The sequence below is a fragment of the Podarcis gaigeae genome (assembly GCF_964106915.1).
Source record: "Podarcis gaigeae genome assembly, chromosome: 3".
In the NCBI taxonomy this organism is placed as follows: domain Eukaryota; kingdom Metazoa; phylum Chordata; class Lepidosauria; order Squamata; family Lacertidae; genus Podarcis; species Podarcis gaigeae.
Genome location: NC_139680.1, coordinates 116,706,936 through 116,729,828, shown reverse-complemented (window position 1 = coordinate 116,729,828; position 22,893 = coordinate 116,706,936). Strand labels below are relative to the sequence as shown.

Sequence of the window (22,893 nt, the reverse complement as noted above, 5' to 3'; positions counted from 1 at the left end):
GTCCATTGCAAAAGACACCTATGGCAGAATCAGCCTAGGGCGGCACTTCCCGTATTGCCCCAAATGGCAGCCCAAAATCAGTGCTGATGATGCTGGTGCTTCACCTCCACTGGCAGAAGCAGCAGGGCAGGAGGGGCACCCATGGGCATTGTGCCTGGTTAGGGGCTTCTGCCACCTGAAGCAGTATCCTCACCTGCCTCAAGGCTCTGGGATCAGCTCTGTCTTTGGTTGCTTTGCTCTGTGAAGTTTTGTGAATTCCTCTTAATCAAATTCTTCAATCACATGGTATTTGATTGTTTAGATTAATTGCAGTTTCATCTATTGTTTATCTCAGTGGAAAGGGATCACCATCACTGTCCATCCTAAAACTTCAATAGCTGCTGGGCATTTGCTCACTGTGATTTTCTCTCCTCCATCTTGTTTGAATAGCTGAGAATCAAAAGGTAAACCTAAAGGGACCCTGACAGTTAAGTCCAGTTGTGAACGACTCTGGGATTGCGGCGGTCATCTCGCTATACTGGTCGAGGGAGCTGACGTTTGTCCGCAGACAGTTTTTCCGGGTCATGTGGCCAGCATGACTAAGCTGCTTCTGACAAAACCAGAGCAGTGCACAGAAACACCATTTACCTTCCCACCAGAGTGGGACCTATTCATCTACTTGTACTTTGACCTGCTTTCGAGCTGCGAGGTTGCCAGGAGCTGAGACCGAACAACAGGAGCTCACCCCGTCACGGGAATTTGAACCACCGATGTTTTGATCGGCAAGCCCAAGGTTCAGTGGTTTAGACCACAGCGCCAACCATGTCCCTTAGCTGAGTATTAGGTCCATGCAAAGTGTCCCACATTCAGTCCCACATGAAAGCACCAGGCCTGAGCATGAAAGCTCAAATGAAACCTCAAAGCAGAGAAGGTTAACTCATTGGCCTTTGAATATTTCTGATGTGGAGATCCCTGATCTTTAGTCACAAATAACAGCGACTCCATGGAGCGCAGGACAGAAGAGCGAAGCGGCTTCAGTAACAGGGTTGGGAAGGGGGAAAGGGGGCTTAGTCATCTTCTAGGGTGGAAAGGAGAAAGGAAAGGACAAGTTGGCCAATTATAATGGGGTGCAGAGTGGACATGGCAGGTGCAGCAAGCAGAGAAGCAGAGCCCCTCCTGTTTGAAAATATTTTTGTAAGTTGCCTTGAGTCTTGTCTGGAAGAGGTGTCTGAGAAATAGGATGATTGCAAGAATGAGAAAAAGGACAAGAGACCATGTGAAGATTGCCCTTCCTTCAAGTAAGCAAAGAGTCCTTCGTTTCACCTTTGAAATCTCCTTGCCCTGCATGTTCCACTCAACCTCTTCAATCAGTGGACTTGAATTCTCTTTTCTTTTTTGGAAGAACTGTTTGAGGCTATGACTACTACCAGTGCTACTTCCTGGGGGGATGCAGGGGTACGCATACCCCTAAACATTTTGTGAATCTAAGTTTGGCCAGATTGAGGAGCAGTATTTCAATATGAGTAGGAAAATGAGAGTAACCCTAAATATTTTTTAGGGGGGGAAGCATGGGCTACTACTAAGAATAATCATTGTGGGAGACGAGCATGTGAAAGTCCCCTTCCTTCAGGTAACCGCAAGGGTCCAGCAATGTGGTGGGGACAGGTGAGGGGTGAGTCATTTACCTGAGGGATACATCCCCCTAGCACTGCCTATGAATCCTCAGCATATTTTTTTTCGTTTTATTCAAGCTATATCCCTCTGAAACATGAATACAGCACATCTGAATGTTTGTGATCTTCTGTAGAAATTGCTATGACTGACCAAAAACAGGAGTGCTTTTCCAGAGGCATGTGATTTTGGCAACGTTCTCTTCCACGTCAGCCTAACTCACAATGTCTTAAAGAAATTACAATTATGGGAAGCCCAGCCCTCTCTTGGCAACTTTTGGGGCTCCATTTGGCTTAAAAGCTGGCTTTGCCTGGCTTTGCCACCACAATTCATCCTGAGCCATGAAGATCCTTCACCTGTGCTTGGCAGTTCTCTGTTTGCTGCTCCTGGCTTCCCCAGGTAAGGGATGGAGAGGAAGAAGACAGAGGGACACCTGCCAGCCTATTATGGGGTGGAAGAGGGAGAGGAGTACAGTTGCTGTTCTGTGGCCTTGCAAAGGAAGATCACTTTTCTTTCTAGAGACGTTTCTTTAGTGGTAAATTTTGCATAAAAATGTATATATCAGACAAAATTGCCTACAAAGGTGCATCTATTAGGGGATATATGCACTGTGTTGCTGAATTCCCCCCATTATGCCCATAACTGCTATGCAATTTGCCCTGTTATAACCTATATTTTCATGCTATTGTCATGAAATTACACTTTTTCATGTACATTTTTTAAACACATTACTTGGAGGGAGAGCTGCCTTTCAGAGGACAGCTGTGCTTTGATGTTCACATGTTGAATTCATTATGGCAGAGTAATATAAGGAAAAGGGGAAGTGAGTGGCCCTGTGGTTTAAACTACTGAGCCTCTTGGGTTTCCTGATCAGAAGGTTGGTGGTTTGAATCCCCACGACGGGGTGAGCTCCCATTGCTCGGCCCCTGGTCCTGCCAACCTAGCAATTCAAAAGCACATCAAAGTGCAAGTAGAAAAATAGGTACAGCTCTGGCGGGAGGGGAAACGGTGTTTCCGTGTGCTGCTCTGGTTCACCAGAAGCAGCTTAGTCATGCTGGCCACGTGTCTGTGGTCAAACGCCGGCTCCCAGAGTTGTCTGCAACTGGAATTAACTGTCAAAACAGTCCTTTACCTTTTTATTAATATATGGAAAATGGCATCGTATGTAAAACTGGTAAGGAAAAACAAAAGCAGCCTCTTCTTTTCTCAGTTTGGTTAGATTTTATGCAATTCTATGCAAATTTATGGAATACGTCTTAGAAAATAAAATTTTGATTTGTCTCTTCCACAGGTCTGCCAATAAATCTGGGGTTTCTAATTAGTGGGAAATGTTTCTTGATGTAATATAGAGCCTTTTATTCTGGGTAGTTCTTGGGACTCTGATGGCTTCAGTTACATGCTTTAGTTTCTCTATGTTCTATGAGCAGCTTGGTAGGTTTCTGGAGGAAACATCGGCATTAGATCCATTTCAGTCTGGTTTCCATCCTGGTTTTGGGACGGAGACGGCTCTGGTTGCCTTAACAGACGATCTCCGTAGACAACTGGATCGAGGCGGGTCAGGACTGCTGATCCTTTTAGATTTGTCAGCAGCCTTTGACATGGTCGATCATGATCTTCTGGACCACCGCCTCGCAGACGTGGGGATACAGGGCATAGCCCGTAACTGGTTGTGCTCTTTTATCTCTGGTCGGGGACAGAGGGTGGCACTAGGGAGGCAAATGTCGTCGTGCCACTCCTTGGTGTGTGGAGTGCCGCAGGGCGCAATTCTCTCCCCGATGCTTTTTAACATCTTTATGCGCCCCCTTGCCCAGATTATCCGGAGCTTTGGGCTGGGCTGTCACCAATATGCTGATGACACTCAGCTCTATCTGCTGATGGATGGCCACACTGACTCGGCCCCAAACACATTGACCAGATGCTTGGAAGCTGTGGCTGGATGGTTTCGTGAGAGCCGATTGAAACTAAATCCTTCGAAGACAGAGGTCCTATGGCTAGGTCGGGATGGCATGGGGATGAGGGACCAACTCCCTTCTTTGCGGGGGCCCAATTAGTGCCATTGCCTTCCGTTAAGAGTTTGGGTGTAATCCTTGACGCCTCCCTTTCCATGGAGGCGCAGGTTACAGCAACAGCCAAGGCGACATTTATCCACCTTCGCCGCATCAAGCAGTTGGTCCCTTACCTTTCCCGCCCTGACTTGGCCACAGTGATCCATGCGACGGTCATCTCCAGGCTTGACTACTGTAATTCGCTCTACGCGGGGCTGCCCTTGAAGCTGTCCCAGAAACTCCAGCGGGTACAGAATGCTGCAGCGAGGCTCCTCACGGGGTCTCTGCCATGGGAGCATATTCACCCAGTGCTTTTCAACCTGCACTGGCTCCCGGTGGAGTACAGGGTCAGATTTAAGGTGCTGCTTTTGACCTTTAAAGCCCTTCACGGCCTAGGACCCTCGTACCTCCGGGACCGCCTCTCCTGGTATGCCCCACGGAGAGCCTCAAGGTCCATAAATAACAACACCCTAGTGGTCCCGGGCCCTAAGGAAGTTAGATTGGCTTCGACCAGAGCCAGGGCCTTTTCAACTCTGGCTCCGGCCTGGTGGAACGCTCTGCCTCATGAGACCAGGGCCCTGCAGGATCTGATTTCTTTCCGCAGGGCCTGTAAGACAGAGTTGTTCCGCCTGGCCTTTGGCTTGGAGCCAGTTTGATTCCCTCCCTCCCCCCCCTCTCTTTTTCCCCCTTCTTTTCCTTCTCCTCCTGCGATGAGGCTACATTTTAATATTTTAATGTTCCATTATTTTAATTGTTGTGTTTTATTTTTGTTTTTAAGTTTGTAATCATTCATCTTGTTTTTATTATTGCTTGTAAGCCGCTCTGAGCCCGGCCTTGGCTGGGGAGGGCGGGGTATAAATAAATAATAATAATAATAATAATAATAATTATTATTATTATTATTATTATTATTATTATTATTATTATAACTTATAAGCCATGTGCGCCTCACTTCTTCCTGTCGTGTTTTGTGGACTGACACCCTCCACTCATGAGCAAATATATAGATAAGCAAATTGACCATTTCTTCTTGTGAATGTAGCAAGGGGGTGAACAGGAGTGGCCAGTGGCAAGGGGTGGGGGTGGGGGGTAGGAGTTGGGATGCCACAGCACCCAGAGCGTCACAGAGCCACTCCTGTTCAAAGGGCTGTGGAGTTGTTTTTCTCTTTCATTCTATTGTGATTTAACTTCCTTCTCCCCACTTATGTTTGTTTCTCTCTTTGCACAGGATCTGCACAGGACCAGGAACCTAGGAATACTAGGCAATGCCTTAGGGCCAATGGTGTTTGCTACCCTATACCTTGTTCCAATAATTATAAAAAGATTGGAAGGTGTCTTCATAATTATTTCTGTTGCAAAAGGTAATTTCAGCTGACCAAATGAGAATTACACCTCCTGCCCCTCTCCCATTACCCTTTGGATTGATCATTTTAAGTACCCAACTCAGCGTCCCCTAAACTGATCATCCTTTGCCTGCAAGCTCAATTGCTCCATTGCAAAAATAAAAATAAAATACCTATGCAGGAATCAGGCAAGGGTGGAACATCCCATTTTGCCGCTTGATGCAAAATGGTAATTGCTGCTTTGCCATTCTGCCGGCACGGCTCCTAAGCCCATCTACCTGCTCCTCCTGCCATGGCCTGATCTGCCGCTGACACACACCATACCCTGTTGATTGCAGGCACAGAAGCGGCACTACCATTGTTGCCCATTTTAAGCAAGATGGTGCTGAGTTCTTTCACCATAGGCAGAACCAGCAGGGCAGGAGGGGCACCAATGGGTTTGTTGTCTGAGGGGCTTCTGCCACCAGAAGCAGGGTCCTCACCTGCCTCATGGCTGGTCCAGCTGTCTTTGTTTTTTTTTTTTTTTTAACATTTTTTATTGCTTTTTTAAAGGTACAGAAATACAGAAAAAAGAATAAAGAGTGGTTATAAGAAAGAGAAGTATAAATAACAAATTTCCATATTCTTTTTCCATCTAACCTATAGGACTTCCTCACATCCTCCGAACCCTGCGTTCTCTGTCTTATAAAGCATCAGCAATTTGTTAACTTATTTCAAAACTTATTGTAACTTCCATTTTATCATGTTCCCTATTTTCAATTTTACTGTCGCTCAATTCTTATATGTTTTATATTAAACACAATAAAGTTATTTCATTATTTTACCTCTGAATTCTTGTGTCTTAATTTTCATTCCAATAACTTACATTTGCTGAAGCTAGAATTTCCTGAAAGGTGCATTTTTTTTAACATTCATACAACTTATAGTGTTTTTTCAAATAGTCCTTAAACTTTTCCCAATCCTCCTCAGTTGTTTCTTCTCCCACGTCTCGGATTCTGCCAGTCATTTCAGCCAGTTCCATATAGTCCATCAACTGCGATTGCCATTCCTCCAGCGTGGGTAAATCTTGTATCTTCCAGTATTTTGCAATCAGGATCCTTGCTGCTGTGGTAGCATACATAAAAAAGGTTCTGTCCTTCTTAAGCACTCTCTGGTCCACCATGCCCAGAAGGAAGGCCTCTGGTTTTTTAGGTAAGGTAAATCTCAATACCTTTTTTAGTTCATTATGGATCATTTCCCAGAAGGCCTTCACTTTCGGGCAGGTCCACCAGAGATGGAAGAATGTCCCTTCCGCCTCTCCACATTTCCAACATTTGTTGTCAGACAGATGATATATCTTGGCTAACTTGACTGGGGTCATGTACCACCGGTATACCATTTTCATAATATTTTCCTTCAAGGCAGTACATGCCGTGAATTTCAAACCGGTGTTCCATAACCTTTCCCAGTCTGCAAACATAATGTTATGCCCCACATCCTGAGCCCATTTTATCATTGCGGATTTAACTGTCTCATCCTGTGTATTCCACTTAAGCAGCAAGTTATACATTCTCGAAAGTAGTTTACTTTTTGGCTCTAACAATTCAGTCTCTAGTTTCGATTTTTCCACCTGGAATCCAACTTTTTTATCTATTTTAAATACCTCTTGAATTTGCGCATAGTGCAGCCAATCTCGTACCTTAGTTTTCAATTTCTCCAAACTTAGCAACCTCCAATTGTCTCCAGTTTTTTCAATTATTTCCCAATATTTAGGCCAATGGGCCTCCATGTTGGGTCTCTTACGTGCCTTGGCCTCCACCGGTGAGAGCCACCTCGGAGTTTTACTCTCCAATAAGTCTTTGTATTTTATCCAGACCCTCCAAATTGCTCTTCTGACAATATGGTTTTTAAACAATTTGTGCACTTTGGCCTTGTCATACCACAAATATGCATGCCACCCAAACGCATTGTCAAACCCTTCCAGATCCAGGACATCAGTGTTCTCCAATAAAATCCAATCTTTCAACCAGCAGAAGGCTGCAGATTCATAATATAACCTCAAGTCTGGCAGGGCAAATCCCCCTCTTTCTTTCGCATCAGTTAATATTTTAAACTTTATTCGGGGCTTTTTGCCCTGCCAAACAAACTTAGAAATATCCTTCTGCCACTTTCCAAAACATTCCACCTTGTCCACGATCTGTAGGGCCTGAAACAAAAATAACATTTTCGGCAATACATTCATCTTTACAGCAGCTATTCGGCCTAACAAGGAAAGTTTCAGTCTTGACCATATATCCAAGTCTCTTTTGATTTCTGACCAGCATTTCTCATAATTATCTTTAAACAAATTCAAATTTTTGGAGGTCAAGTACACCCCTAAGTATTTTACCTTTTTAACCACATTCAGCTCCGTTTCTTTAGAGAACTCATCTGTTTCTGTAACTGTCAAATTTTTTGCTAAAACCTTGGTTTTTTGCTTATTTAACTTAAACCCCGCCACCCGACCAAAATCAGAAATTAATTCTAACACTCTTTTAGTGCTGGAGACTGGTTCCTGAAGTGTTAATACCAAGTCATCTGCAAATGCTTTCAATTTATATTGTTTCACTCCGACCTCAATTCCCTGGACCAACCGGTCCTTTCTAATCATATTTAGCAACACCTCCAGGACTGAAATAAACAATAGGGGGGATAGGGGGCACCCCTGGCGTGTCCCTTTTTCAATTTTAAACTCCTCTGTCACCACATTGTTTACTATCAATTTAGCTTTTTGTTCTGTGTAGATTGCTTCTATACCATTTTCGAACCCCCGCCCCACTCCCATCCCTTCCAAATTTTTCTTCATAAACATCCAAGAAATATTATCAAAGGCCTTCTCTGCATCAACAAAAATCAAAACCGCTCTGGTATTCAGATTTGTTTGTAGAAGTTCCAAAATGTCAATAATGTTTCTTGTGTTGTCAAACAAATGCCTACCAGGGAGAAAGCCAGCCTGGTCTTTGTGAATCACTTCATTTAGTACTTTTTTAAGTCTATTTGCCAAAATATCTGCAAAAATTTTATAATCCACATTTAGGAGTGAGATGGGGCGGTAGTTCTTAAGTTGGGTCTTTTCAGTCTCTGATTTAGGTACCAATGTGATGAAAGCTTCTTTCCACGTTTCCGGTGCCCTCCCTCCCTCCATTATCTGGTTGCAAACCTCCATCAAAGGTTGTATCAAATAGTCCTTTAAAACTTTATAATATTTGGAGGTTAAGCCGTCCGGGCCTGGGGACTTGCCAAGTTGAAGATTTTGAATGGCACTTTCAATTTCTTGCTGTGTAATATTACAGTTCAGGTTTGTTCTCATTTCCAGGGGTATTTTTTGTAATCCATTAGTTTTTAGAAATTGATCCACCTCTGAGGCTTTTTGCGGCCCTTGTGTATAAAGTTCTTTGAAGTACCTCTGGAAGCACTTTCTGATTTCCTCGGGTTTCTGAACCATTCTCCCTTCGATCTCTAGATTTGTAACCGTATTAAGCTTTTGTCTCTTTTTCAACTGCCAAGCTAGCAGTTTCCCACACTTATTCGCCGATTCGAAGGATCTTTGTTTCATTTGTTTAATTTTCCATTCCACCTCTTGATTTATCAGTTTTGAGTATTGCGCCTGGAAGAATTTCACTTCTCTTAACACGTCCTTCGACTTAGGCCTAGATCTTAATTTTTTCTCACCTTCTCTTATTCTCTCCAATATCTTCTCCTTCTTTTCATTCCAGAGCCTTTTCTTAATCGTGTTTTGTTGTATTAGAAACCCTCTCATAACTGCCTTACTTGCGTCCCAGATTGTTCTTTTTTCCACAGTAGTATTCAAATTTATCTCAAAATAGTCCTTTAGGGTTTTTTGGGCCTTCTTAACAATCTCCTGATCTCTTAGAATAGTGTCATTCATTTTCCATCTAAAGGATCCGGTTGTATTTAGTCTCAATTCCACTTTCAAAGCATTATGGTCGGAGCAGGTTTTTGGGCAGATTTCCACTTTTCTAGTCTTAGGTGCCAGTCCTCTAGTTGTCCAGATTTGGTCGATTCGTGTCCATGTCAGATGAGCTTCAGAAAAGAAAGTCCCTTCTTTCCCTAGGGGGTTCTTAACCCTCCAAATGTCTACTAAGTCCATATTGTCTGTCATTTCAAAAAAAGTTTTGGGTAGTCTGCCGTCTTTCGATATGTTGACACTTTGTGACTTATCCATATTTACAGACACAACCCCATTCATATCACCCAGCATAATGATGTTACTATAGTCCAAATAATCCAGCATAGTCTCATGCAGCTTCCTGAAGAATTCCGACTTTCCCTCATTTGGAGCATATATTCCTAATATCAGAATTTTTTCTCCTTGCGTCTGTATTTCAATCGCCAAAATTCGGCCATATTCATCTTTGAATAAAAATTTCGGTGACAGGCTCTCCTTTGCATAAATCACCACTCCTCTCTTCTTAACTTTGTCTGAAGAAATAAATTCTTGGCCTAGTCTTTTGTTAATTAACACTTTTCTATGGAGCCTTGTCACATGTGTTTCCTGTAGGCAGATAACGTCCAATTGTTCCTTTTTCAAAATGTGAAAGACTTTCCTTCTTTTTTCCGGGGAGTTTCCACCATTTATGTTCCAACTAAGAAGCTGTAGAGACATCCTGAATCAATTGACGGGTTCTACAATGGGGTATCTAAGCTTCCTCCCGATCCCGGGGGAGGTAATGCTGGTTCTGGTCCTGGTGGTATAACTCTTGGAGATGGTCCCGGTGGTGGTGGAGGCCAAGAAGCTGCAGCTCCTTTTTGCAGGTCCTCCTCGTGGTCGTGTAGGAACTTCTGCTGGTCTTCAGGTGATTTAATCTTTATTTTCCTTCCTTTGTAAGTAAATGAAAGTCCTTGTGGAAACTCCCACCTATAAGGAATTCCGTTGTGTCTCAACAATTTGGTCAAATCTATATAGGTAGTCCTAAGTTCCAAGAGATATTTGGGTATATCTCTGTAAATTTCGGCCCTTTTACCTTCTACCTCCAATGATTTCTTAAAATGTAGGCCTAGTATCTTATCCCTTTCTTCTCTTGATCTCAGAGCAACCAAACAGTCTCTGGGCTTGTCTTTCTTTACTGATTTTCCCAGTCTAAAGGCTGTCACAATTTTAAAGTCCTTTTCTTCCTCAATTCCCCAGAATTTGGAGAACAAAAGTGTCAAAAATCCCTCTAGATTATTTTGTTCCAATTCCGGGATAGCCCTTATCCTGAGATTACTATCTTTACTTTTCAATTCAACCAATGCCAGGTAGGCTTGTTGTTCCCCTACCTGCCTTCTCAAAGGTCTTACCTCTCCTTTAATTTCCTCCACCTTTAAGTTCGCCTGTTCTGCTTTTTGATTGGCTTCCACAGCTAATTTAAAGTTTTCTGCCGTAGCTCCTTGCAATTTCTCAATTGCCTGAGTGTGCTGCGAAACCTGTTCAGTTAATTTGCCAATAGAGGATGTAGCTTGGTCAATCTTTGATGTTTGATTGTCCACTTTTTGGTTTAAGACTGCCAATTGTTCCAAAATTTGTTTTAAAACTGTTTCAGATCCTCCAGTTGCCATGTCTTCTGCAGCAGGCTGCACTAGTTCCACCTCCTGTGCTGTCAGCACAGTTGGGACAGATGATCTGCGGTGATGAGTTAGAGTTGTTTGCAAAAGTTGCCCAGATTTTTTCTCTTTTTCTTTATCTTTAGCTTTAGCTGCTCTTGTTCTCCCTGTGCCGCTCATTCCACACCTGCCTCTGTTCAAGGTCAAATGGTCTTTTGTCCCATGGGAAAAACAAGTCCCAAGTATAAATAAAAAGAACCACAAAAAGTTTCAATAAAGCTCAGTTCCCATGCAACTATATTTCCACAGTCCTATAGGGGGAGTCTTTGACCCCTTTGCCCTGTGAGCTTATGCCAGATCTCCTTTGCCAAATCCCTAAACCACACCGGATGGGCACATATAATTTCTTGTGCAGCTTTATCCATTGTTTATCTCAGTGCCTAAGGGATGTCTATTCTGCAGCTTTAACAGATGCTGGGCACTTACTCTGTGTGGTGTCCTGCCCTCCACCATTTCAGATTACCTTAGTTTCACATGCCATACATTCCATGCAAATCTCCCACTTTCAATTCCAAGCAGCTTCATTCTTATTTTATCTTTTAAATAAAGAACCTGAGGCAGTAGACTTTTCTCTTGGGTGCATACAGAGAAATTAGCAACTGGGCGGAATGAACCCCAGGGTGCCAGTTCTCCCGTGTTTCTCAAAACATTGTCACAAACTAGTGAGCAAGCTTCCTGTTTCCCCATAACTCTTCCTCAGGGCCACAAAGACAACAAATCCCTGCCATGCATAACAACCAGTCTGCAGGAGAATATTGGAGACCTTGAAAGCTCCCTCACTATTCTGTGACATACATTTAATTGTACCTAGAAAAGAAAGTCTCCCAAAGGTAAGGATGGGCAATAGATTGGATTCAATTCTCATCGAAAGGTGAATCTATGTAATTCATAGTTACTGGAAATGAAAAACTGAAACAGACCTATCCCTACCCAATGGTTTATTATCATGAAAACGTTCTTGTGGTCCAATATGCCTTGCTTTTTATTTTCGTGTCTCAAACATGGTCATTTTGCTATGAAACTGAGTTAACTGTTGTCTTTTTGTTGCTGGTTTCTATGTTTTAGACGGAAGGAGTGATAGATGCCTTTGAAAAGTGGAAGATGCTCCCACTCTTTGAGAGCTGCTGGATCCCGCTTGATCCCCAGCTAGGGACTTCTTCTCCAAAGCATCCAGATTGAAAAGAGCAACAGTTTCAAGGCTTACCTGAGCTTGTGCCTTGCAATAAACGCAGATCCAAAAGCCTTTTCCCCTCTGTTTTTCATTTCTAAGCATGAGTGTTCTTGCTAGTGAAGCTGAAATGGCACCTTACGTCCATGAGAAGGAGGTGTTAGTAGGCATGGTTTGTGGAGAGGCCCAAAACGTCATAAGAAAGGAAGACTAAAAGGGGATGAGGATCTCTCTATACAGTCTAGCGAGTAGGACTGGGCCACAATGTGGAAAATGAAGAGTGGTAAAATATAGAGGGTGGAATGGGAGGGAGAAGAAGAAGTTTCCTTTTAAATAGGAACCAATCTGAGTTGTACTCTTTGAAAAAGTATGCCAGTTGAAATTTAGTCATCCTTCCAAATTCACAGGTCTCTGAATTTTGGGGTTATTGAACTGACCAGACCAGATTCTAGGCCCCTCCAGCTAAAGGATTACAGGATGGGAAGTAGCCCAGGCTTTTACAGAAACTAGCCCCACAAAGCCCACTCATTACAGTATATTGGGCATAATTGCATGCACATGTGCCTACCTGGAAGAATTCTTCATCCTAGGATCCCATGGCTTCCAGTTGGGTGAGATAAGAGAATGCATGTCCATTCCTCTCTATGGCAACAGAGCTCACTCTTTTAAGATATGAATGATGGGTACTTAGCTGAATGGCTATATACCTCCAGACATAATTTTATTGGAGTGGTGCGTTTCCATAGTTCATACCATGCTTGAGGTGGCTTGCAAGATGGAAATAATAATAATTACAACATAAAAATTTAATCTTAAATCATTCAAAAACACACAAACTGAGTAAATTAGACATAATTTATAGGATCCAAAATAAAGATACTAAAAGGTTTGCTTCTGGAGATCTGCAGACATCCTGACTACACTTAAGATGGGTGGGGTATAAATACAGTGGTGTAGCCTTATTAGACTTTACCGATTGGTGGGCTCTGCGTTGCTTCCGGACAGGAGGAAGGATGTCAAATGACATCGAAGGTTGGTTCAGAGAAAGAGTTCTTTATTTCTGCTCTTTATTTCTGCTCTTTATTTCTTGCATGGTCAGTCCACAGCAAGTCCAAAGAAATGAGAAATTTCATGCAGTATATTTATCCTCCAGGCACCCTCTCCCTCCTTCCCCAGGAATACAACCACGTCAGCCTATACACGCAGATTGACATCACATATGTTCCTGCTCCGGTATTTTTAACCATAAAAGGGTATTCCTTCCTGTACTTCTGACCATAAAAGGGTATTTCTGTTCTTATACTCTTAACTTGAAGCAAGAGGTCACCAACTCCAAGAACACACTCTGGCGCTGCTCCCGGACTAGGTCTGTGCATCTTTGTGGTCTTTGTGGTCAGGATGTAAGATAAGGCCCAGAGTGTCATCCCTGTTCCACTTTGGAATGGACAAAGCCATCCGTCATTACCAGCCTTCATAGACTGATAAGGGAGGGAACTTTGAGCACTTGTTTATGCAGCTGGGTTTTGGCTCAAGAGCTCAAGTTAAAGCATTTTAGCTAAGGAAAAATAGGGATTTTGGTGCAGTTTCAAACTGCCTGCACAGTCAGTTTTGGGTTTGGGAAACCCATTCCTTCAGTGGTACCTCTAGTTACAAACTTAATTCGTTCTGGTGATCCATTCTAAACCTGAAACTGTTCTTAACTAGAGGTGTGCTTTCGCTAATGGGGCCTCTTGCTGCCACTGCGCTGCCGGCACACGATTTCCATTCTCATCCCGGGGCAAAGTTCTCAACTCGCGGTAACTCTTCCAGGTTAGCGAAGTTTGTAAGCAGAAATGTTTCTAACCTGAGGCGTTTGTAACTGGAGGTACCACTGTAGTAAAATTATTATTCATAATAAAACAGGATGTCCCTATTTTCATGGAAGGAATTTGGGAGGATTTCTTGAGAACAGCAAGGGACCCTATATGGAGAAAGCAATGGGGAGACTCCATCTGTTTCTCTTCTTCCAAGAATCACAACTATAATTCAGTGTCCCCAACTCTTCCCCCTTGTGTCCTGCCCTGAAGGCCACAGCCTGCTGGCCTCTCTTGCCCATCTGTGCTCTGGCTGGCCTGTTTCTCCTTTGATCTCCTAGCATAGAGTTTGGAGATCCTAAAGTCCAAGAGAGAGAAGTGTGAGGAGGAGCAGGAAGATGTAACACAGGGTGACAGCTAAGATGTATCAGCCTAAACAACAAAGAGATTCAGAGGTCCGCTGGGAGTGGAGGAACCACACCACTCTAAGGGTGAATCTACACACAGGGGGAGAAATGTCGGGAAATCTACTGTTGAGAAGTGGCACTGTTATTTTTTCAACTCTGAAGCACATTTTTTCAACTTCTGAAGCACATCTTTCATATGATGTATATGCTGTTCTTGATTCTCTGAATAAATCAAAATGTTATCAAAACAGTCCACCAGGGCTCTGAGTATGTAGCTGATGAAATCTTAGAACGTTGCTGCTCCTGACTGAAATGTTATCTCCCTCGCTCTCCCTGCCTTCTCTTGGCAACCTTTGGGGCTCCATTTGGCTTAAAAGCTGGCATTCAGCTTTGCCACGTCAACTCATCCTGAACCATGAAGATCCTTCACCTATGCTTGACAGTTCTCTCTTTGCTGCTCCTGGCTTCCCCAGGATTTTTAGGAAGTTGTTAGTCTGCACCAGGCGTCCTATTGTGAAGACCCAGTTTTCTGAGTTCATGTTCTGGGAATTGTGCAATAGGGGCAGTACAGGATTCCTTTTGGTGTACTGACCTCCCCGCTGCACCAAGGATTCCCTGCCTGAGCTGCTTCCTGGAGACACCTAGTTTGGTTGTCCTAGGGGACTTTAACATCCAGATCTGCCGCAGTCATGTTTCAGAACGAAATAGCTTGGATCAAATGAAAATTTTATGAGGAGGATACAATGCCCAGGGGATTTATCCCTCAGGTAAATAACTCACGCTTCACCTGTCCCCACCAGATTGCTGGATCCTTGCAGTTACCTGAAGGAAGAGCATTTTCACAGGCTCAGATCCCAAAATTATTATTAGTTGTAGTCATAATAGCATCAAACAGTTCTTTAAAAAATAATCCAAGTCGACCAATTGAAGAAGTTGAGTGGGCGCATGCAGGGCAAGGAGATTTCAAAGGTGAATTGATGGACTCTTCAGCTTACTTGAAGGAAGGGCAATTTTCACATGTCTCCTAATCCTCCTCCTCCTCCTCCTCCTCCACCACCACCATATCTCTCAGACACCTTTTTCAAACAGGACTCAAGGCAACTTAAAAAATAATTCAAAACTGGAGGGGCTCTTCTTTTCTGCTTCCTCCACCTGCCATTTCCCACTCTGCACCCCATAATAATTGGCCAGCCTGTCCTTCCCTTTCTCCTTTCCACCCTAGAAGATGACAAATCCCCCTTTCTCCTTCCCAACCCTGTTTCTGAAGCCGCTTCACTCTTCTGTTCAAAACCCTCTGGAGTCTCTGTCAGTATGGCTGTAGATCAGGGGTGATGGCATCTCCAGATCAGAAACATCCAAAGGGCAACGGGTTCAGGTCCAGTCCTGGTACTTTCATGCCCAAGGTGCTTGGAACTGAAAGTGGGACACTGCATGGAATATATGGGAGCTATCTTAGATCCTGAGCTATCTAAACAAGGTGGAGGGGGGACATTTTATGCCTCTGCACAACCATGCCTGCTGACACCTCCTTCTCATACAAGAAGTGAGGCATGCATGGCTTATGAGTTATAGAGAAACTAACGCCTGTAATTGTACTCATCAGAGACTCAAGGACTACCCAGAATAAAAGGCTCTATATTGCATCAAAAAACCTTTCCCACTAATTAGACACTACATGCACCAAATTTCTTGAGAGACTTGTGGAAGAGACAAATCTAAATTTTATTTTTAAAAACGTATTCCGTAAAATTATTATTATTATTATAATTATTATTATTATTATATTATTATTATTATAATTAATAATAATAATAATAATAATAATAATAATAATAATAATAATAATTTATTTATATCCCACTCTCCCCAGCTGAAGCCGGGCTCAGAGCGGCTAACAACAGTAAAATTATACAGCATTCTAAAATCAATTCATTGTAAAATCAGTTCAAATCAAATTAATGGCAACCATAGGGCTAGACCTCTGTGAGGATTACCAAAGGAGGGGGTCAGGCTGCGCCTTGGCCAAAGGCCTGGTGGAACAGTTCTGTCTTGCAGGCCCTGCGGAAAGATATCAGTTCTCTTGTGACAGAGCGTTCCACCAGATTGGAGCCACAGCCGAAAAAGCCCTGGCTCTGGTTGAGGCCAGCCTAACCTCCCTGTGGCCCAGGACCACCAAGGTGCTTTTGTTTGAAGACCGTAAGGTCCTCCGTGGGACATACCAGGAAAGGCGGTCCCATAGGTACAAGGGTCTGGGCCGTAAACGGCTTTAAAGGTTAAAATTCCATAAAGTCCAATGAAACTGAGAAAAAAGAGGCTACCTTTGGTTTTCCTTACCAGTTTTACATGCAATGCAGTTTTCCATATATTGCTGCACCTTAATGGTCAATATGTGAACCAAAGGAGAGCCATCCTTTGAAAGTCAGCTCTCCCTCCAAGTAATGTGTTTATAAAATTTACAGGAAAAAGAATAACTTCATGAAAACAGCATGAAAATATGGGTTATATTAGGGGGAATTGCATAGCAATGATGGGCGTAATGGTGAAGGGAGAAGGAAGGGTTAATAAGGCAAAGAAACTAAAAGCTGTGGTTAGGCAGAAAAACGCAAATGCGTCAGCTCTGTAGGCCAGAAGTTGCTTCCTGTTTTCAGCTCTGCAGACTGGGAGCTGTTTCCTGTTTTTGTGCTATCTATTTTAGAAATGCAAGACATACATGCAGGGCATGAGAAGGATTTCTCTCTACCTTCTCTGTACCATTGTACTTTGTAGGGGTTGCTCTCGAATATTTCCTGCAGTAAATTCCTGTACTAATCCTGTTTTTGCAGTTGCGGCATTACCAAACAATGGGTGTTTGCTAAAGTCAGGCAGGTCAAGAGTCCAGCTTCCTGCCTTACCAGCTAGCCAGAAAATTGCAGCTGTTTGCAAATTTAACCAGCCTGCCAAAGAGGTCTCACTCTGTCTTTTATAACATGCATTTGTTTTCATATTTCAAAACTACAAACCATGTTTGGGTGCCTTGGCAAAAAGGTGGTTTCTAGGGGGATGCATACCCCTAAACATTTTGTGAATCTAGTGGAAGAAACTAATTTTTAAAACTTTCTAGTTTCTTCCACGGCGAATCATCACCATGTTTCCTGCCATACGCTTCCTGTCTTAAGTAATGCAAAGATAAGAAAAGACACGTACAAGCAAGAGGGGAGGGGGAAGTGCTTAGCTAGCAGAAAGACACGTATGAGGAAGTGCTTACCCAGCAGATAGATGTGCCATATAAGGGAATAAGTTGAACATTTGCCAGCTGATTGGGAAAATTTGAGGAAGGAATGGGAGGGGGGGAATGCTCAAAAGGTATAAGAAGGCTTGCTGAAATGTATTCCTTTACAGCCAGTTTGCAGGAGCGATCCTGCTGGCTGTCCTGTGCACAGTTTGCAATAAACTCTTTTCTCCAAAGAAGAAACTTTCCTGGTGCTTTTTGCTCTCTCTCTCTTCGGCACTGGGGACGCGGGCAAACGAATTCCCTGGCAAGGACAAGGTTCAGCCTTCAGTTTGGTGCATTGGCCGGGAATTTTTGCCCCACCCCAGAGGGCCGGGGAGGGCCAGGCTCGACCTCGGTGAACAGCTCGGATCGGCGTTTTGCAGGCTCCAAGCGCGCACCCTGCCAATTCGTGGGGGGAACCAGCCACACCGCTCCGGAGTGGAGACACAGGTCGAGGGAGAAAAGAGAACTGGCCAGAAGGGGACTGCAGCGAAAAAAAAGGTAAGCCCAAGGGAAAGGGCGAGGCCTGATCAGCCTCACCTGGCTGTGGCAGTACAGTGCCAGCCAGGAATAAGGGGATTGGTTGTACAGTACAGTACTAGCCACCAGGAATAAGGGGACTGGTTGTGCAGGAGAGTGCCACCAGCATAAATTTGGAACAGAGGAAGGAGGGGAAATTATATTGATGTGATTTGTATGTTGTGTGTGTTGCATGTCAGATACTCCAGTGATTGAATTGTCGAGTGTGGGCCGGGGTATTAGTGCCCCTTGGCCGAGCGATTGCAGGGTTGTGCGTTTTCTGCCAGGGCGACCTCGTGCAGGCCACAATCTGTATTATTTGGTGTGTGAAAGAATTTATAACCCGGTTAGGAGAGGAGTATCTGAAGAAAAAAAAAAAAATGGGGTCTGGGGCAAGCCAATGTAGTCCCCTGGAATGCTTTTTAAACAATTGGAAAGCAGCCACAAAAAATGATGACTGGGGAATTAAATTAAGAAGACAGAGAATGAAGACATTGTGTGAAGTTGATTGGCCCTTACAAGGAGTTACTTGGCCTTCAGAAGGAAGCTTTGATTTGCAGCTAATCAGTCCATTATATCAGAACATCTTGAATGTCCACCCAGACCAGATCCCTTATATTTCTACTTGGAAAACCAATGTAGAGAAGAACCCACCATGGTTGAAAGCCTGCCGGGGCAACGCCCCACAAAGTGCAGTTTGTACAGTTCGACCGGCAGGGAAGTCAGAAAGGCCCCCAGTGATACCAGACCCAGAAGAAGAGGAGGGAGGAATTATTAAACCACCTCCACCCTATGCTCCACCAACTGCCCCTCAGGCAAATCCACCAGACCCAGGTCCCCAGGCACTGGGAGGAGCTAGCCCCCAGCCTGAACCCTCCAAGGCTGATGAATCAGATGAAGAAGAAGATGATGAGGAATTTTTAAAGGGATTACTTGAACTAGCAAAGAAAGGAAAAGGGTGGACTCAGTATCAGTCGATAAGATTGCAACGGTATGTACAACCTTATGCAGAAAAAGTAGATGTTGGTCCCCACTTGTTGGCCGCAGCAGAATGCCTCCCAACACAAGGGAAGAAATGGCAGAAGGAATGGATAGAAGCAGCAACCAGGGCGGCCCTCCATAAGTCCCATGAGGTGCAGAAAAAGGGTGGGGCTGGAATGATGCCTCTACGTAGAGTATATGATCCTCCGGCCCCCGCGGGACCTAACGGAGTTGTGCCCAATAGAACTTATACAGTTCAACATGTCCCCTTCTCTAGTGCAGATGTTTGTAATTGGAGGAATCAAAACCCTTCATTTGAGGAAAACCCAGCAAAAATAATTAAGCTGTTTGAGGGAATTTTCAAAACCTACAATCCCACTTATGATGATGTACAGTATTTGATGGATGCCCTGCTAACTACAGAGGAGGTTAGGCGAATTCATACTGAAGCCCGAGCACACATGAGAGCGCAGGGGGTAGGAGAGCCGGCTGTTACAACAGGATATCCTGAAAATACACCGAATTGGGATTATCAGACCACTGATGGGCAAAATACCCTCACCACTTATCGCCAGAATGTCTTAAATGGCATGAGAAGGGCAGCCAGGAAGCCTACTAATTTTGCCAAGATCAGGGAAATAATGCAAGGGAGTGAGGAGCCCCCAGGTGCCTATCTGGAAAGACTAAAGGAAGCTTACCGCCAGTATACCCCTGTAGACCCAGATGAGGTTGCCAATGCCCCGATCATAAAAACTGCCTTTGTAGCTCAGGCAGCACCCGATGTCCGCCGAAAAATCCAGAAGCACGAGGCTTTCATGGGCCACACCCTTGAGTGGATGTTAGAATTGGCTCAAACCACTTATAATCAGAGGGAGGAAGAGGCACAAAAGAAGAAGGAGAAATATCAAGCAAAAAAGTTGATGGCGTTACAGGTTACCACACCCACCCCTCATGAAAGAGGAAGCGCCCGGGGAGGAGGGCAAGGCCGTTTGGGGAGGAACCAGTGCGCCATCTGCCGGCAGGAAGGGCACTGGAAAAGAGAATGCCCACAGGCTCATTCAGGTGGAAGAGGACGAGGAGAACGAGTTCCAGGGCCAATCCCCATGGGACCTGGACAGGAACTGAGACCCTGGACATCAGCAAATGTCGGCAGGGGTAGAGGACGTGGACAGGGACCCCCCTGGCACCCCCCAGCCCAAAGGCAGCCCGGCGCAATGAGCCTGAGAGAGGAAGAGGAGGAATATTAGGACAGACCGGGCCCAGCTGATTTAGGTTCCCGTGAGCCCATGGTCAAAATACAAACAGGGAACCGAACCATCCCCTTCATGGTGGACACCGGAGCCACACACTCTGTTTTGCCAGTACCAGTGTCCAAGCCCACCAAGCAAACGATTAATATAATAGGAGCTACAGGCAAATCACAAAGAGCCCCATTCCTGCAATCTGTTGCCTGTAGCTTGGGCGGCCAAGTGGTCCAACACAAGTTTTTGTATATACCGGAGTGTCCCATCCCATTATTGGGTCGAGACCTGCTATCAAAATTGCAAGCCCAGATTTCTTTCCAACCAACAGGAGAAGTAACAATGACCACAGGGCCAGCAGGGGAATTCTCCTTAGAGGTACCTTTAAGGGAACACTGGCGCTTAATGATGGTAAAAGAAGAGGAGGGGATTATTTCAGAGGACCTCCTGCAAGAAGTTAACCCTGATGTGTGGGCAGAAGGCAACCCGCCCGGAATGGCAAAGAACATCCCACCTATAATAGTCAAGCCCAAACCATTCGCCAACCCTGTGGCTGTAAACCAATATCCTATCCCCCGAAGAGCTGCAGAGGGAGTATGGGTACATTTGGAACGGTTACTTCGCCATGGCATCCTGAGACAGTGTCAATCTCAGTGGAACACCCCACTCTTGCCGGTGAAGAAGGAAGATGGCACGTACCGTCCGGTCCAAGACCTTCGATTGGTCAACCAGGCCGTGGAAACCCTCCACCCCAATGTGCCCAATCCTTACACGCTGCTTAGTCTAATACCTCCTACTGCATGTTGTTTCACAGTATTGGACTTGAAGGATGCATTCTTCTGCTGCCGCCTGGCAGAGGAAAGTCAGCCCCTGTTTGCATTTCAATGGACAGATCCAGGAACAGGCACGAAGGTGCAATATACGTGGACGAGGCTTCCACAAGGGTTCAAGAATTCTCCAACCCTTTTTGGGGTAGCATTAGCATCAGACCTGTCTAGCTTCCCCACCAGCCCACGCAGAGTTTTGTTGCAGTACGTGGATGACCTTCTTTTAGCTTGTTCAGACAAAGACACGTGTATGGAAGCCACCAAGGACTTGCTGAACCATCTGGGTGAAGCAGGATACCGAGTATCTAAGAAAAAAGCCCAAATATGCCAACCCACTGTGAAATATCTTGGATTTGATATATCCTATCAGCGACGGACCCTAAGGGAAGAAAGGAAGCAAGCCATTATCCAGATTCCAGAGCCAAAGAATCGCAGAGAACTACGTGGCTTTCTGGGATCGGCAGGATTCTGTAGGATATGGATACCAGATTACAGCACAATTGCCAAGCCTCTGCATGAATCAACCAGAGGGACGGAAAAGGACCCCTTTGTGTGGGGAGAAGAACAGCAACAGGCCTTCCAGGATTTGAAAAAGGCATTGCAGCAAGCACCAGCGCTAGGTATCCCAAATCCAGAAAAGCCTTTCTCCCTGTTTGTGGATGAAGACCAGGGAACAGCAAAGGGAGTGCTATGCCAGAAATTGGGAAGCTGGCAACAGCCTGTGGCATACCTATCCGAGCGCCTGACACCTACAGAACAAGGTTTACCGCCATGCATGAGAGCAGTTGTGGCAGTAGCTACCCTACTGAACAAGGCAGACAAATTTACTTTTGGCCAAGACACTGTTTGTGTGACCCCGCATGCAGTCCCAGCTCTACTCGACATGAAGGGTACCTATTTCTTCTCCCAAGCAAGGATGAGAAAGTGTCAGATGCTGTTGTTGCACCCGCGTTTGAAGTTCCAGGTTACCACCGCCCTCAACCCAGCTACCCTGTTGCCGGTAGGAGAAGGTGAGGAGCAGACGCACGATTGCATTGAAGTAATGGACGAGGTATATTCCAGCAGGCCTGATCTCAAAGATGAGGCAAACCCCCATTGGCCTTCATGGTTTGTAGATGGAAGTAGTTTTGTTGAGGCTGGGCAACGGAAGGCGGGCTATGCAGTGGTGGCCCTGGAGGACCAGGTGATCGAAGCAAAGTCACTCCCGCCTGGAACATCGGCCCAGCTGGCAGAACTAACTGCGCTTACCAGAGCCCTGAGCCTGGCAAAGGGACAGAAAATAAACATTTACACAGATTCTAAGTATGCATTCCTGACTTTACATGCCCATGGAGCCTTATGGAAAGAAAGAGGTTTGCTTACCTCCAGAGGAAACCAGGTGGCCCACCCGCAAGCTCTATTGAACCTTCTGGATGCTGTATGGGAGCCCGAGGCAGTGGCAGTTATCCATTGCTATGGCCACAAGACTGGACCAGGGGAAGTGGCCAGAGGAAATCGATTGGCAGACAGAGTGGCCAAGGAAACAGCCCGGGAACTGGCCCCCACCTTGGTTATCGGAGCACTGGTCCCAGAAGAGATTTTAAGCACCACTGATAAACCAGCTTACACAAAGCAGGAAAAGGACACTGCAGACGCCCAGGAACTGACCTTGTCCAAGGAAGGATGGTACCTTACCCCTGATGACAGGATATGGATTCCAGAGTCTCTTTCTCGGCAGATAGTTCAGAGGTACCATGAATCAACCCACATAGGACCAGATGCTACAACCAAGCAGCTGGGGAAGTGCTTATATATATCCCACCTCTACCAACTGGCAGCCCAGATCTCCAGGAAATGCCTGCTATGCCAAAAGAATAATCCCAGAGCCGGACCACTGGCTCTCCCAGGGATTCAGCACAGTGGAACTGCACCTATGGAAGATCTTGTCGTGGACTTTACTGAATTACCCCGTTGTGGACTATACCGCTACCTGCTGGTGGCAGTGTGTACCTACACCGGGTGGGTCGAAGCATGGCCCACCAAGACTGAAAAGGCACTTGAAGTAACC

The 22,893-nt window shown here is 45.0% G+C and overlaps 1 long non-coding RNA gene across 3 annotated transcripts in view; it reads left to right on the top strand.

Annotated features, from left to right (window-relative positions):
* LOC310842112 overlaps positions 1-22,893 on the top strand; it is a 94,172-nt gene that overhangs the window by 16,542 nt on the left and 54,737 nt on the right. Inside the window, exons 2-3 of one of the 3 annotated variants that reach the window (XR_014562877.1) lie at positions 4,924-5,056; positions 11,726-11,903. This is a non-coding gene — a long non-coding RNA (uncharacterized lncRNA). Of the gene's footprint in view, positions 1-4,780; positions 5,057-11,725; positions 11,904-22,893 lie in introns of those variants that run through there. The other 2 variants (XR_014562876.1, XR_014562878.1) reach the window with 2 other exon arrangements.